Source organism: Asterias amurensis, chromosome 4, assembly GCF_032118995.1.
Source record: "Asterias amurensis chromosome 4, ASM3211899v1".
In the NCBI taxonomy this organism is placed as follows: domain Eukaryota; kingdom Metazoa; phylum Echinodermata; class Asteroidea; order Forcipulatida; family Asteriidae; genus Asterias; species Asterias amurensis.
Genome location: NC_092651.1, coordinates 2357854 through 2372641, shown reverse-complemented (window position 1 = coordinate 2372641; position 14788 = coordinate 2357854). Strand labels below are relative to the sequence as shown.

Sequence of the window (14788 nt, the reverse complement as noted above, 5' to 3'; positions counted from 1 at the left end):
TGAATTGTAACTTGTGTTTCTCATTTAAGCAATATGTGAGTGTACTTGTGGGAGCTTCCACAGGGCGTAATGCGACTAACCGAGAGATGAAGTTATTTCAATTGCACGAAAAATCCACTGACTTTCCTCATGGCAATTCAAAATATGCTTCTACCGTTATTACCAAGTCTGAAATGAGTAAAGAAATCAACACTCTAGTTGGTGTATTTTAATAACGAGTTATCAAAAAGTGTAATGCGACTAACCGGTAATGCGACTAACCATGCAATGTAATGCGACTAACCAAATATTTTTTTAAGAGGAGGACGCTAAGAGGTCAGCAAAGCTGGATATCTTGGTTTTGACTTACTAGAGGACAATATTACATGAATTAAGAGATCTGGGGCTCTGCAGATGCCACTCATGCCCTACCCACAATGCATTTTTCCATGCTGAAAACTATAACATGTGTTGTACATGTGCCACTCCAATCTAGTTTCATCATTAACATATGAAACAAAATAAAGAAAAAGCAACATTTCTGAGAATTTTGAGTAGAAAAGTGAAGTAATGGAACTAATTTACTTCACAAATTGTGGACATATGTACATGTTGTACCATTGCCTAGGCTGAAAAAGCAGAATGATGTTAAAATACAAGGAATTCAAGAAGAGCACAGAAAAATCTCCAAAAAGAGCAAACAAAAGCAAAAAGCTGATGTCCTCTTGCCACCATTTTCCTTTAGAAAGAAGAAACATGATAACTACAAAATGCTGCCTTACAAACCAGGGTAGTGATGCAAGGGTAGCAATGCATGGTCAGTGGTGTGTGGTGTAACATGCAGTGAAATGTATCCAGGTAAAGTCGAGGAGATGGGTGATCAAGAAGGTTTTTTGTTTTGTTTTATACACTTTTTCGACACAAAATAAATTGTTTGTTGCATTGAGGAACTTGTGATAACCAACAAGGCCATTTTAAATTCACAGTCCACTTTTAAACAATAACCCAAACTTTGATTTTTCAGGGACATGGTTACATGTTATGTACAGTGTGTAAGTCACTTTAAATCTGCGATTTTATTTTTGTTCAGTTCGTACATACTCGGCAAGATATTTAACATTTTATGTTGAATGCACAACTCTGAAAATAAAGGTGGTCAGTAAAATGGGAAATAATAATATTTCCGAAAAAATGTAAGTTTGCTTTTCTAAAAATACACATTTCAGCCTTGTTTCTATGATTTTTAAGAGAAAAGGCGTTATTATTTTAGTAAAAAACAAGTGAAATTAATTTATTTTGTTTGTTGATAAGGAATGAACCCAATTTTGCCAAACAAGAACTCAGTTTAGGCTCCATTGGGCTTGGCTTAAGTGGCCGGACAAACTGTAATGCGACTAACCGTAATGCGACTAACCATGGTTTTGCCACGTAAACCTAAAAGTTCAAGTTGCTGACTATTTATAAGTATCCTGTTGGATACTAATGTATAAGAGATGTGTGCTAAACGTAGTAAAACCTTTAAAGTTTTTTAGTTTGAGGAAACTTTTGAATTGAGACAAGTGTATTTTTTATCATGTCCTTTTTGTGTAATGCGACTAACCGCTTTTTACAAAGCTATAACATCCAGAGTACAACGCCCACAACATTTTTAATATCATCACTTCAAAGCCTTGGGTGTCAAATACAAATCAGTCTATAAACTTAGTGGAAATAATATCTCACATAGAACTACTAGCACCAAGATCAAGAAATGACACTAAAAAGTGTAATGCGACTAACCATGGAATCGCCCTTATGGGTTATTGAGAGCCCTAAGTATACAGTCATCCAGCCTTAGTTGCTGAGTTTTTGCAAAAGCAGTTTACTCTGGCGAGTGAGACACACCGAAATTTTGTTGAAGAGACCAGCCACTGTAGAAACCAGGATTGACAAATCGACCTGTAAGTAGCTATTGATAATGTTATTTATTGCAAAGAGATTGTGTTAATGAAATTCAGTTTTGTTATATTGTGGAACCCCTTCTCAATAGAACTGTGATTTACTTTGATTTAATGGTTCGAGGAAGTCGTGGAAAGAACGTTTTGTACATAGCATTGATTTGAATTTAAAGATTGGAAGTGCGTTGTTGAACTACCGTAAAGAAAACATTGATCATAAGTTGATATTGTGTTATGTTACTTAAAGTTTTGTAAATGTAGATTTGGGTGTATTTGCTTATTGCAGGGTTTTTCCCGCAAGGGTTAAAACGCCATACTTGAAGTTGATGTGCTAAACTGAGGGCTAACAGAAGGCCGGGCAGAGATACGACCCAGTGCCAAAGACTAATCTAAACTTAAAGAAGACTCGGAAGGCGTGATGGGAGTGATGTTAAGCTAGGAACAGAAAAAGACACACACAGAGAGCAAGAGAAGATCGTAATAACCGGCAAACATTATTGAAAGTCATTAATAGGACAATGTTTATTTTATTAATTTTGTGAAGACACGCTTAATGTAAATTGTAAATAAATCTGTATATTTTCTTGTAATATACAAACTTGTTTCCTTTGCCTTCAATTCTCTGTTTGTCCAACAACTACCGAAGGTCATGGCCGCCGAGGTCGGGGAAAGACTCGGGGCATGACAGTTCCTTATAAGGAACATACACTATCTACAAGACTTTAGAAGTACAGTCTGGTAATGGCACGTGCTGGATATATACAGTATACCAGTTAATAAACACTGAGGGGGCGTTTGATATAACGTCCCCCACCCTTTAAAAAGTTGGGACGTGTCCCCCAACGGCCCCAGCAGGATTGATGCCCATGGCAGGACACAGGGTTTGGTCAATTACACAGTGAAATACTTGAGCTTCATGATCAAGCTGGTCAAAAACTAGGGGGGGGGCATTTGATATAGTTTCCCACACCCTTTATAAAGTGAGGGGCGTGTCCTCCGTCTGCCAAAAGATTGATGCCCATGGCAGGACACAGGGTTTGGTCTTACACAGTGCAATACTTCGGCTTCATGACAAAGCTGGTTAAAACTAGGGGGGGGGGCATTTGATATAGTTTTACCACCCTTTATAAAGTGGGGAACGTGTCCCCCGTCGACCCACATAAGGGGGGGACATGTCCCCCGTCGCCACCAGGATTGATGCCCAGGGCAAGACACAGAGTTTGGTCTTACACAGTGCAATACTTGAGCCTCATGATAAAGCTGGTCAAAAACTGGGGGGGGGGGCATTTGATATAGTTTCCCACACCCTTTAAAAAGTGGGGAACGTGTCCCCCGACGGCCCCAGTAGTATTGATACCCATGGCAAAGGGTTTCGTTCGACACAGTGCAATACTTGGGCTTCAAGATAAAGATGGTCAAACATGGGGGGGGGGGGGGCGGACATTTGATATACATGTAGTGTCCCCCGCCCTGCACACCCTCCTTTTTTATCTGCCAGCGCTGGAGCATTCAGGCGTGAAGCCTTTACAGCGTGTGGTTCATTTGGGAACATTTTGCACTAAGATGCTTTGTGGTGCAATCATAGCCCAATTTGAAGGGGGACATAGTGGAATGATGCCCTCGAGTTTCATGATAAAGGTGATCCAAAACATGGGCGGGACATCTGATATTATGTCCCCTACTACTGTCCGCCCAACCTCTGATTGACGCCCATATTTTTATGCAGCACTGAGAAGGGAATTTAAGATTCTGTGGTGAACTCAGAAGCCATTTGCCAGAAACACCGGGGCAAACCCCTTCTCTAAGTTTTAGGTTTATTAACTGCCTTCAATTTTATCAAACTCTTTCTCACTTACGATTAGACTTAGCCGAGTTAAGATTAGCGTTAGAAAACATTGAACCATCATAATTTAGGACGAATAACTCGTCCTAACTCGAGCGTTTCATAAAATCGGCTGCTGGGCTCTCCATACATTAGTTAGCACAGAACCTGCGACCTTTTGTTGCTATGGGTGAGGCATATTGTACTGAGTATTTAATACACTGCGGTGTGTGGTAAATAAAATTCATTATCTTTATCCCAGATGCAATTGTGGCACTCACTGCTAACAGGATTTGAACTGCCTCTAGCCATCGGGCTTATGGGCTAGCTCAATGGTCTAGTGGTATGCCATCTGAATTATCAATGCAAAGGTTGTGGGTTCAATTCCCACCTAAAATGAAAAATATGGGGGGTAAGGGGAACATTTTATAGTGTCCCCCACACTTCACACCCCCCCCCCCCCTTTTTGTAGTCAGGGTGGAGCAAATCTGTCAACGAAAGAGCATTCAGGCGTAAAGCCTTTACAGCGGTGGGTACATGCAGGGCCCTGCTGAAGGGCCACGGTGCCCCGCTGAAGGGCCCGGGAAAATTTTTGCATTTTTAAATGATGCTTTGTGGTGCAATCATAGGCCAATTGGAGGTGGGACACCCTTGTCACACAGAATTGTGTGCTTTCAGTTGCTTGATTTCGAGACCTTAAATTCTAAATCTGAGGTCTCAAAATCAAATTCGTGGAAAATTACTTCTTTCTCGAAAAACTATGTTACTTCAGAGGAAGTCGTTTCTCACAATGTTTTATACTATCAACCTCTCCCCTTTACTCGTTACCAAGTTAGGGTTTATGCTAATAATTATTTTGAGTATTTACCAATAGTGTCCATCCACTGCCTTTTAAAGGTAATCAGGAAAACCCTGGTCTACATGTACATACATGCACTACATGTATGTGTTTCAGTCTGTGTGTTCTTTGCCATATATGAGTAAGGTTTAGCTTTCCTGGGATCCAGATACATTAGATACAGACGACAGTGCCATGAACAATGCTAGTATCTGGCTATCTAAGCACAAAGTACAAGAGCCTGGTTACTGTAACTACGCACACTCTGTTGGTTTCAATGTGTCACAATTGGCTTGTGTTTCCTTTATCTTGAAATAACACCCAGTTATTACCCAAATGGTACAAAAAATGGAATTCACTCATTTACATCACAGAATGTCTGAACACCCAGAAGTATATTCACTTTCAATGGGGGCCTTGTTGTCCCCCTTTTCACTCTTTGGCTGCAGCTCTAACTGATTATCCTACACACTTCTCATCCACTGTCATTTGTGAACCTTTGACCAATCTGTCATTGGTTTTCCTCTACTCCTGTTACTGTCCCTAAAACAAACGGCCCCAAACCATTAAAGGCAGTGGACACTATTGGTATTTACTCAAAATAATTATTAGCATGAAACGTTTGTTGGTTATGAGTAAAGGGGAGAGGTTGATAGTATAAAACATTGTGAGAAACGGCTCCCTCTGAAGTAATGTAGTTTTAGAGAAAGAACTAATTTTCCACAAATTTGATTTCGAGACCTCAGATTTAGAATTTCAAGTCCCAAACTCAAGCATATGAAAGCATACAATTTCGTGTGACAAAGGTGCTTGTTCTTTCATTTATATCTCGCAACTTCAACGATCGATTGAGCTCAAATTGTCACAGGTTTACTTTTTTGTGCATATGTTGAGATACACCAACTGTGAAGGCTAGTCTTTGACAACTACCAATAGTGTCCAGAGTCTTTAAACATGTTAAAGAAATAAATTTTGAAACATTTTAAACTCACCTGAGGTACACAGGAGACGTTGCTGGTTAAAATGATGGTATGATTGTGTGAGTCACAGGCTGGATCCTCAGTAAGGTTCCACATTCACATCTTGGTATTGAAGCGCCCAACACCAGTCCACAGTCTCTTGAGTCTCACCCATTCTAGATGCAGAAAATGTACATCGAACTGACAACCAAGCTCACCTATGAAAACAACAATGTTGACAAAAATAGGTCATAATATGAAAGATTATGCTACTTGTTGTGAAGGTCACACAAACCAGTGAGCAACAAAGGTGTCAAGTTTTGTCTTATTTTATTGCTCAAAAAACATTTGTTTTATTTGAAGGGTCTATGTACTTTTTGTAGGACACAAAACACAATGTTGACAGATTTACATTAAACTTACACAGTTTTAAAATAATGATGTAGAAAGCTTCCCTGGAAATATTACTTGCTGAGGTGCTGTAGTTTTTGAGAAATGAATAAAACAATGTCCGAGATGAAAAAACTTTGTCACAGCTAGAGGGCGCTATCATTCCTGTAATCACAGCACTCATCCGTGAACAAATTGAAGTGGGCCTTTCTGCCAGAGGACAACAGAGGGGGTACGACTCAAGTCAAACGTTTAACTAACATGCCGATTGGAAAATTCAGGGACATCGCGCAAACACATTGACGTTTTAGGAAAAGTATTACTTCGCTGGAAAATTGAAACACTGATTACTCATATTGTTGACTAGGTATTGCAGCTGTTGTTGTTATAAAACAATCCTTATTTGAACCTTTCACCTGATTTTTTTTAAACTTATTAATTGTAAAAAAAATTAATTAATTTACATGTTTCTTAATTGTTGAAATTTTTTAAGGAAAACAAATACAGAAGGGAAGTTAGCATTTTAGTTTGTTATTGTAGGATTTTGATTTTCTTTTGCCGTAATTATTTGTAAACATCCCCACTACCTGCACATATACCTAGCCTGTATTTTCTAAGTGGTTGTTGAGGTCCATCAACAATGCTCTGACCAGTGTTGACGCTGACGTTCCATACTCAAAATGTTCTGAATCTGAATCTGAATTTTATAGTCGGCAAAGGCAAAGCATCCTTTCAAGAAACATTACACCAACTTTTGTTTTACCTCAACTTGGTTGAAAGGCATGGGCTGTCAAAATTGTGTAAGATATCATATGCCAGGTACCTCTAGTTTATTACAAAAATAAACAAATTAGCTTTCACTTATGAGAGTTTAAGACTAACATCAATCGGTCCATACATAAAAAAAGATGCATGCCTATAGTATACAAAATGGTAACCTTCTCAAACAGGTACAAACATAAACAAATTGCGGACAAAATTGTGTGTTAACATTGTAGAGAATATTTATTCTTAGAATGTCAGTGCGATGGCATTGACGTCCGACTAGCCTACCAATACCAGGCCACTACATCTCCATGTATTGTATTGTATGCAGTAAGTACTGGACCGGGGCTAGATACACTGACCCATACCCTGCCACTGACGCGTTATGCAACGGACTTGGCCGGTAGTCCAACTAAACAGCTAACTAATAAAAACTAAAACGTGACAAAGAGAGGCAAGGAACAAACGAACAAATTAAAGTACATGTACATTTCCATTTCAAGTGACAATTTACCTGTTACTTTGTTGAATGTTTGTCTCTCAACTCAGCGCCAAAACTCACAAAACAGAGGTGTGTTTTGGAGTCATTTGTTCCGTGATTTTCTGTTTGCGCACATGTACATGTAGATTTACATGTACATACATTAATTAGTTGTACATGACCATTGGGTAGTAGTGTAATGTTAACAAGCTAGACAAGAGAGGCTGGGTACCACATCTGACAGTAGACTGTTCCCCTGCCCATGGCCTTGCTGCGCCACTAGAGGGAGGTATAATGAGTTTGCCTGGATCTTCCATCCAGGGGCGCACCAAACCAAAACAAACAAGAGTTTTAGTAGTAACGTTTTGGGGTCATATTTACAACAATATATCCAAACCTGAAGACGTTCTGTGCTTCAACGTTTGAGGAGACTGGATACATAGTTTAGACTTGAAAGTTTTCAAAAAATTGTGTCGGGGTAATTAGCAAAATAAAATATTGAAAACGGCTGACCCCAAAAAGTTTAAAGGAAATTTGAAGTTTATTTGTCGGAAAATAATGTTCGATAGGTTTCCTAAAGGCTGGGGCACTATAAATATTGGTTGAATATTTTTGAGTATCATTAAGCGTTGGTTGATATGAAAGTTTATTTTGAGTGGTGGTGAACCTGCAACCATTCATTAGGGGTGGGGGCGGTCACGTTTATCACCGATTTGAAGATGACCTTAGCTATCGAAACTAAATCATAAATCAAGTAGTTGTCAGCAAGTTAAACAAGTTTAAATTTAATGGGCTAAAAGAATTAAATATCACTGTATTAAGTAGTTTTACAATTTGCTTTGTGTTTGGACTTTCAGATAAAGAGAAACAGGCTCCGTATACGGGAGGAGATTTCTCAAACAAAAAGGGCTGACAAAATGGAGACGAACTTTGTGAACCCAAGAAAAATAACTCTGCAAAGAGCTTGACATTTGTATGTAGGGGTTAATATGGACTAGCAAACAAGAACACGTAAAGATAATGATTTCACTGGTTTGGATGAACATCGTTGTTTGATGTTATGAACAATGAATCAAGATAATAATTATGGTCGATATAATAGATCGTATTTGATCTTTTTTTCGGGCGGGGATGAGGATAAATAATACGCTAGCCTGCCAAAGTGCCTTTTGTATCTAGCCGGGGTTTACATACACACCATTGTTAAAATTCAATTCTTTATCACTTGATGATATCCACAATGAACCAAGCCATGCCATGTCAAAGGTCAACACATAAATTTACTTGTTGGAGTTTTGTGAATTAAATACAGGCTGCATATCAATGACAACATACAGAACCATCCATTGTAGAAGTCTCATTGTTGTATATGTAAGGGATTTATGCGATTCAAATGATTCACGACAGACCAGTGCAATGCTAAGTGTAAGCAACCTTTAACCACATCCAAAATTTTGTTACGGTCCATAAAGTGAGCATGGTCCCTTGCAATTGTATAGATTGAGTACTGCATCACCATGCCAACTAAAACCATCCTTTGTTAGCATTATATAACAAATTCAGACCAGTAAAATGCTAAGTTCAGGCAACCTTTAATCATATCCAAAAAGTTTGTTACGGTCCCTATGTGGACACGGTCCCTCGCAGCAAATGAAAGTGTCAAATACTGAACCAAAAGGGCCAGGCAATATCCCTTTCATATAGCTTTAGGTACATATTTTATCGGAGAAAACAAAAAAGTTATGTTCAAGAGTTAAGTTCTTTCTTAATAAAGCAAACTGTACAATTCAATATTTTTGTATGCAGTTAATTTTCAAAGTTTTTATCAATGGCCACTGGTTTCTTCCTTTTTGTGCTATTATATCCAAGCCTGCCAAAGTGCCTTTCTGTACTATTTGCAGTGATCTACATATCTATGGGAAGCACAGACTACCTACACGGAACTGGCAACCACACCATTGTTTAAAAACAATACTTCGTCACTAGATTGCGTTCACAATGAACCAAGGCACATCAGATCCTAGGCAAACCCATAGGGTTACATGTTGCTGTACGATTTCGGAATTCTATAGATTGAGTACTGCATCACCATGCCAACTAAAACCATCCTTTGTTAGCATTATATAACAAATTCAGACCAGTAAATTGCTAAGTTCAGGCAACCTTTAATCATATCCAAAAAGTTTGTTACGGTCCCTATGTGGACACGGTCCCTCGCAGCAAATGAAAGTGTCAAATACTGAACCAAAAGGGCCAAGCAGTAGCCCTTTCATATAGTTATTATTATATATAATAAAAAGTAGTTCAAGCTTTTATGAAAATAAAATATCTATATAAATTAACATTTATTCTTTTGTTAATGGAATTTAAAATTTCAATGCCAAAGTGCCTTTCTGTACTATTTGCAGTGATCTACATATCTATGGGAAGCAAAGACTACCTAGACGGAACTGGCAACCACACCATTGTTAAGAAACAATACTTCGTCACTATATTGCGTCCACAATGAACCAAGGCACATCAGATCCTAGGCAAACCCATTTGGTTACATGTTGCCGTACGATTTCGGATATCTACAGAGTACTGCATCACCATGCCAACTAAAACCATCCTTTGTTAGCATTATATAACAAATTCAGACCGGTACAATGCTAAGTTCAGGCAACTTTTAATCATATCCAAACAAAGTTTGTTACGGTCCCTATGTGAACACGGTCCCTCGCAGCAAATGAAAGTGTCAAATACTGAACCAAAAAGGGCCAGGCAATATCCCTTTCATATAGGTTTAGGTACATTTTGTTATCGGATAAAACAAAAAAGTTATGTCCCAAGAGTTAAGTTCTTTCTTAGTAAAGCTAACTGTACAATTCAATATTTTTGTATGCAGTTAATTTTCAGAGTTTTTATCAATGGAAATTGGTTTCTTCCTTTTTATGTTATTATATCCAAGCCTGCCAAAGTGCCTTTCTGTACTATTTGCAGTGATCTACATATCTATGGAAAGCAAAGACTAGCTAGAGGGAACTGGCAACTACACCATTGTGTAGAATTCGTCACTAGATTGCGTTCACAATGAACCAAGGCACATCAGATCCTAGGCAAACCCATAGGGTTACATCTTGCTGTACGGTTTCGGAATTCTATAGATTGAGTACTGCATCACTATGCCAACTAAAACCATCCTTCGTTAGCATTATATAACAAATTCAGACCAGTACAATGCTAAGTTCAGGCAACCTTTAATCATATCCAAAAAGTTTGTTACGGTCCCTGCGTGGACACGGTCCCTCGCAGCAAATGAAAGTGTCAAATACTGAACCAAAAGGGCCTAGCAATAGCCCTTTCATATAATTATTATTATACATAATAAAAAGTAGTTCAAGCTTTTATGAAAATAAATTATCTATATATATTAACATTTATTCTTTTGTTAATGGAATTTAAAATTGAAAGGCAAGCTGAACTGTACAATTCAATATTTTTTGTATGCAGTTAATTTTCAAAGTTTTTATCAATGGCCACTGGTTTCTTCCTTTTTGTGTTATTATATCCAAGCCTGCCAAAGTGCCTTTCTGTACTATTTGCAGTGATCTACATATCTATGGGAAGCAAAGACTACCTAGACGGAACTGGCAACCACACCATTGTTTAGAAACAATACTTCGTCACTAGATTGCGTTCACAATGAATCAAGGCATATCAGATCCTAGGCAAACCCATTGGGTTACATGTTGCTGTACGATTTCGGAATTCTATAGATTGAGTACTGCATCACCATGCCAACTAAAACCATCCTTTGTTAGCATTATGTAACAAACCAGACCAGTACAATGCTAAGTTCAGGCAACCTTTAATCATATCCAAATAAGTTTGTTACGGTCCCTATGTGAACACGGTCCCTCGCAGCAAATGAAAGTGTCAAATACTGAACCAAAAAGGGCCAGACAATATCCCTTTCATATAGGTTTAGGTACATTTTGTTATCGGATAAAACAAAAAAGTTATGTCCCAAGAGTTAAAGTCTTTCTTATTAAAGCTAACTGTACAATTCAATATTTTTGTATGCAATTAATTTTCAGAGTTTTTATCAATGGAAACTGGTTTCTTTCTTTTTATGTTATTATATCCAAGCCTGCCAAAGTGCCTTTCTGTACTATTTGCAGTGATCTACATATCTATGGGAAGCAAAGACTAGCTAGAGGGAACTGTCAACCACACCATTGTTTAAAAACAATACTTCGTCACTAGATTGCGTTCACAATGAACCAAGGCACATCAGATCCTAGGCAAACGCATAGGGTTACATGTTGCTGTACGTTTTCGGAATTCTATAGATTGAGTACTGCATCACCATGCCAACTAAAACCATCCTTTCTATATTATTACATAACAGACCAGACCAGTACAATTCCAAGTTATAGCCAGCTGTAACCATATCCAACAAAATTTGTTACGGTCCCTATGTGGACACGGTCCCTTGCAGCAATCTGCTTTAGAAAAAAGAAGGCACGCTTCTCTATAGGAATAATATTATTAGCCAATTTTTTCAAATGCTTTTTCAACAATTTTGAAAATGATTTATTTCCCTTTTCGGTGTAAATGGATGTCATATGTGATATTTATAGATGGAATGTGTTCTGTCGAGGTTAAGGGTCAAAACATCTTAGCCAGTCCAATAAGAAAGGACCAGCCAAAGTGCCTTTTCTGTACTGCAGTGGTTGACATATAGCTACGGGAAGCAATGACGAGCTGGCAGAAGCACTTGGCAAACAGACAATAGTTAAAATACAATACTTTTACACTGGATGCTATTCACTATGAACCTATTGCATACCAAGCTAACCATAGGTTGCTGTACGATTTCAGACTTGTACAGATTGACTACTACATCAGAACAATGCCAACTGCAACCAACCTTTGTAGTGTTACATAATTTCCTTTGCCTGCAAGAATGAATTAAGATTCATCGTTTGATTCTAGGGTCTATGCATAGCTGCTACTGTCCATAATTATTCACAGTCCCTAAACGCACATGGAAAAGGTGATTGCCACTGAGTACAAAAAACAAGTCATGTAGTTGTTTTCTAAACCATTCAATTGACCAGAAAGCGTACTTAGAGCTTTCGAATTAGCTAATGTAAAACAAATCTTGTTTTACTTACCACTACAACAGCCAACATTTCAATCTTCCACTGAGCCGTAATCGAAGCACCTTCCATCATTCTTTGCCGTCCCGTGTTCCTATATCTGCGTTCACAATAAAACATACGGATTGTTTAGTTAGAACTAAGGGACCAGAATAATTTCCCTTCCAGCCTCGGTTTGGTTACATTGAGTTTCATAGTAGAGAAACAAATAGTGGCACTAGTTTCTAACTATTCGATTGGTATGGTTTTTAAGTACTACCAGCGGTAAACTTGCAATTATTAGCTTGAAAATGCAATTACATGATACTCTGTAAATGAGTGAGTTAGTTTTAATTATTATTAGTTGTACTGCAACGTCGTAAAAGGGAAAGCCAATAAAGGTTTTCTCTATAGGGAACATAACACTTCAAAAGAATATTAAAATGGTAGGCCTACCACATGAGTTTACATCTTGGTAAAACGAATAAGGATACGAAGAGTCGCCCAGTATTACTTTGCTGATGAGCACAAAATTGTTTACTTTAATTTAATTTTGTTTTCTTCTAAGGCGTGAACAATAAGTTTGTCAAATACAAGTTAAATCCTTCAGAGGAACACACACGCATACAGTTGGCATATATTCCATTTCACATTACAAAACATTTCCCACTTCTTCATTTACTTCTGATAAACAACAATCTTTGCACTCGTTATGCGAACCTTCATATCGAGGCTGAGAGGAAAATACAATGGAGGTCAAGCAAAGGATTTCCCTTGGAATGAGATTTAATTTAAAAGTCCAAATCAAGTTGGACCTCATGGGACTCCATCAACTTCTTGAACAAAAAGCACCGACAAGCACAATGAATAATGACCTAGCCCGGTGAGGGCGCTATGTCAGTTTAACGGTGACAAAAAAGTACGCCTATCTCGTCGAGACATCTAACTCTTCGATTTTCTGCCCCGAGAATCTCAAAAAGCGACAGTATTTCCTTGACCGGGAGTAAGGGGCCCTGGAAGGTCGGTATGTCTGGTGGGAAACTTAGCCGCTTCAAGATGACACGTACTTCTTGAAAGGACTTCTTGAAACAAAACAAAAACAAGAATGAACTGATACGTTTAAGATTGTAAGCCAGAGTTTTTAATTCGTGGAGTGAGCTTAGCGATGGCAATTAAATACATGGTCTAATTCCACGCTTCCGCTTACTGTGGAGTTATGCAGGGACGTAAATTCAAGTATAATATATGTTTATGTATGTCAACGCCTTGTTTAGGGTTTGCCGGCTTTAGTCTAGCATGCCTGTTTCCCCAACTCTTCTAAAATGCTTAAAGTTAATATTATACACTGATGAGAAGGTTTTGTGGACAAAATGAACTGTTTTGGACAGTGTTTTAATCTTAAAAAAATAATAGCGTTATACAACAAACTTAGCGGGCTCAACTGGGTTACTTTATTCGAACTTTGGAGAACATTGTCAGGAACTTAATTTTTTCCTTACTAAGAAAATGCTATAATCATTTCGTGATAAAGGCCAACAATTGTGTAATTTTTGGTGCTCAAAGTCTTGGGCTTGGCAGGTCGTGTTGAAAAAGAAATAGTTGTTAGCGTGGAAATACTCATATATTGTCGCACATTAATTAGCTACTGTGTATATTCTTTCACTCTAGAATTCTAGTTCTAAGTCGGTGTATAACGCGACTAGACTACGTCAATGGTTTGTTTAATGCTCGGCCCGTCGTTGCAACTAGCATCCTCTCCAGGGTATACTTGGTTTAATTAACTGACAATTATTTGTGTGAAGCTCGTTTGGACTGGCAACAGTGCACAATATAAACTGTGAGCAATTTAATAGTATAGAGTTCCTGAATTTCAATTCAACATCACATTGGTCATTTTAGGACTCACACAACTCTATGACTCCCTACGACTGAAAAGAACAATAAATAAATCGAGGATCACAGAGCAAAGTGAGGGCGCTATGCCAACTTAACGGTCTCATTTTTACTTCGCTATACAGGGGACATAGACAGATTCAGTCCTTACATGTTGTAATATTGTCATCCACTTGGTTTAAGTTTTGCCGGCTACAGTCTAGGATACTAGATTCCTTCTGTGATTAAAGTGCTAAACTATTAATTAACAAGAGCTGATGAGAAGGTTTTGACAAATTTGTTTTGGAAAGCGTTTTAGCCGGTTGAAACTTGCGACAAAAAAGAAGGGAGGGGGTAAGGTTGTTTGGATTTCGGTGGTCATAGTCAAGTAGTTTTTTTTTTCTGTTTGATATTTCCAGCTTACTACTTCAAAAGAGGTTCCTTTGAGAGTATGGCTAGACATAACGTAAATTGCTGAGGTTTGCGCGAGCTCAAGCGCCGGGTTTGTTGCGTTGTGTACTGCGTGAAGTCGGGTTGTGATGAGGGAGATCGCGAAGTTGTCTGACAGCTTCCCCTTCTAATAAAATAATTTGAGGGTGTAAATAAAGGGATTTTCAGC

General features: G+C 38.2%; 1 protein-coding gene across 1 annotated transcript in view; it reads right to left on the bottom strand.

Annotated features, from left to right (window-relative positions):
* Positions 1 to 7317, bottom strand: part of LOC139936576 (uncharacterized) — a 45232-nt gene extending 37915 nt beyond the window's left edge. Inside the window, exons 1-2 of the mRNA XM_071931418.1 lie at positions 7205 to 7317; positions 5569 to 5753 (exon numbers count right to left, since the gene is read on the bottom strand). The gene's annotated coding sequence lies outside the window, so the exon portion shown is untranslated. The remainder of the gene's footprint in view (positions 1 to 5568; positions 5754 to 7204) is intronic.
* Positions 7318 to 14788: the final 7471 nt, after the last annotated feature.